We start from the raw sequence: 2711 nt of genomic DNA, 5'->3' as shown, positions 1-2711 counted from the left end.
GTGGCATGATCTCGCCTCACTGCAACCTCAGCCTCCCGGGTTCAAGTGATTCTCCTCCCTCAGCCTCCCGAGTAGCTGTGATTACAGGTGTGTGCTACCACACCCAGCTACTTTGTGTATTTTTAGTAGAGACAGGGTTTTGCCATGTTGGCCAGGCTGGTCTCGAACTCCTGACCTCAGGTGATCCTCCTGCCTCGGCCTCCCAAAGTGCTGGGATTACAGGCGTGAGCCACTGTGCCCAGCTGACCATCACTCTTTACTTAAACCACAGATCTCGGCTTCCAATGTGGTCCCTCTTCCCACAGTCCATCACCAGATCCAACCATGTGACTCCCAGTCTCAAACCCTTCCAGCAGTTCTCCCCTATATTCAGGATAAAGTCCAGGCTACTCAAAACCTGGCTCCTATCTTCCTCATTTCACCACCTCCTCATGTCAGACTGTATTCCAGACTTTGAACACTCAACAGGGTGACACTACTTACCTGACTTTAGGTGTCTGCACACTTTCCTTCCCCAAACCCTATCTTTGCTTGGCTAACTGCTGCTCATCCTTCAGCTAGCACTTTACATTTCTGGCTCCTTTCCAGGTACAGTGGCTCATACATGTAATCTCGGCACCTGGGCAGGCTGAGGCGGGAGGATCACTTGAAACCTGGGCAACAAAGGGAGACACTGTCTCTACAAAAATTTGTTTTTTTCTTTCCGAGTGTGCTTGCTAGGGAGAATTTTTTTTTTTTTTTAAAGATTAACTGGGCACAGTGGCGTGCACTTTATAGTCCAAAGGCTGAGGTGGCAGGATCACTTGAGCCCACAAATTTGAGGCTGCACTGAGCAAGGATTTCACCACTACACTCCAGCCTGGGCAACAGAGTAAGAGACCCCCATCCATCTCTAAAAAATAAATAAATAACTAAATGGATGGCTACTTCCATGTACTAATAGCATGTGCACATCACTACATTTTTCCTTCTGTTTATATATAAATTTCCCCCACAAACCTGGCTACTCCTTGAGGTCTGAGCCTGTCATCTGCTTGAACTCCTAGAGTACCTGTCCCATACATACATACATACAATGTACACATTACACACACACACACCACACACACACACCACACACACACTCACACACACACGGCTTATGGAGGAGAGATCTTGACAGGTTGAGTTTGGCCAGCTGGAAGGACATTTGAGGAAGTCGCTGCCTCTATCACCGTCTTCCTTTACTTCTTGGAAAATCTGGAAAGAATTCCCTCGAAGAATATCAAAGCACTTTACTATACTCGGCAAAAAATCCCAGTGGACCAGATAGAATCACACTGAGATTGCTTCTGTATCAAAGATAAGGAAACAGATTTTGGAAAACTAACAGGCCTGCAGCCCTGAGTATGAACCATCTGAAGGGGAAGAGTTAATTAACAGTAGCCTCATCCAGTGAAGGTTCAGATCTGTGTCTCACTTTAACAGAGTTCTAGGGCAACAGAATAACATGTTGGACTTTCCCAGACTCGAGGCAGGCGTCTAAGTAAGAGAATTATCCCCACTTCCCTCCACTTCCGAGAACCATTCCTGCACCTGCGTAAGAAAGCCCAAGCAGCTGGAAAAAGCACGTAGGTGAGCAAACAAAAAGATGGCAATTAAAACTTACAGATCACCTAGTATGCGCTGTGCGCCTTCAAAGCTTTATCTCAATTGTTGCTACAGTTCTAATGTAGGACCACATTTTATTGCTGAGGAAACTTAGGTTCAGAGAAACTGGGAAGTTAGCAAGATCATACAGAGAAAAGAAGAGCTCAAATCCGAAACCAAGTCTCGTCCCCTCCAGTGCCCTGCGCTCTTCGCTCAACCCGGAGGGCTGACATTCAGTCGTAAAGGATCGAGGCCATATCCTCTGGGAGAAAGGCCAGCAGCATGAGAAACTCACCTTGGCACAAGCACAGAGCGTGAACACAGTAGTGTGGCCTGGGCTCAGTTCTGCACCCTGCCAAAGATCCAACAACGGTCCTTAGCTTAAGTCTGGCGGTGAGGAGGAAGCTCCACCCGGAGGGAGGGGCAGGGGCCGGGCATAAAGGATCACGCGCAGGGTGGACCTCCTTCCCCGCCTCCCAAGGAAGGACCTGAAGGGGATGGAAACCAGAGCTGGGAGGTAGTACCGTCTCCACCTCTGGATCCTCGAGGTCGACCTGGCCGGAACTTGGTCACTCACTCCGCAGCGCGAGTTTGGAGAAGTCCTAGGCACAATGAGGCAGGTGGCGCTGGCCACGTGGGCGGTCCAGGGGGCGGGGCCAGCCGCGCCTCTTACTGGCCCACATTGCACTGCGCGCCTGGGCGCCGCCGCTGGCGCTTTTCCGGGGGAAGTAAGGTCCCAGATGCTACGTTGCAGGTTCTTCTGGTGTCGGCCCTCCGGATTCACAATGCCATCCCTGGCTCCATACTCTCCCTAAAGTTAGGTTGGGTGGATTCCCAAAGTTTACCAAAGTTGGCCGCGTTACATTTAGTTCAAGCAAACTGAGGCCCAGAGAGCAGCTGCAACACCGAGGTTGGCCAGAATACAGAAGACCTCGGGTCTGCAGATCCAGGCGCTGGAAAGTGCCTGGTCCCTCTGTCTGGACCGTGGACCCGTGCAGCAAGTTATGTGCCAGGCACTGTGCGTAACACTTAATGAACATGGTTTTATTGAATCTTCAGGATAATCCTGGAAAAGGAATATT

At 50.2% G+C, this 2711-nt stretch overlaps 1 protein-coding gene across 3 annotated transcripts in view; it reads right to left on the bottom strand.

Annotated features, from left to right (window-relative positions):
* The window catches only part of AKR1A1 (aldo-keto reductase family 1, member A1 (aldehyde reductase)), a 26229-nt gene extending 23690 nt beyond the window's left edge, over positions 1 to 2539 (bottom strand). The window contains exons 1-2 of one of the 3 annotated variants that reach the window (XM_012001894.1): positions 2203 to 2306; positions 1925 to 2117 (exon numbers count right to left, since the gene is read on the bottom strand). The gene's annotated coding sequence lies outside the window, so the exon portion shown is untranslated. Of the gene's footprint in view, positions 1 to 1924 lie in introns of all 3 variants that reach the window. The other 2 variants (XM_012001893.1, XM_012001892.1) reach the window with 2 other exon arrangements.
* Positions 2540 to 2711: the final 172 nt, after the last annotated feature.

The sequence above is a fragment of the Mandrillus leucophaeus genome, unplaced genomic scaffold (genome assembly GCF_000951045.1).
Source record: "Mandrillus leucophaeus isolate KB7577 unplaced genomic scaffold, Mleu.le_1.0 Scaffold67, whole genome shotgun sequence".
Lineage (NCBI taxonomy): Eukaryota > Metazoa > Chordata > Mammalia > Primates > Cercopithecidae > Mandrillus > Mandrillus leucophaeus.
This window is presented reverse-complemented; position numbering and strand designations above follow the sequence as displayed.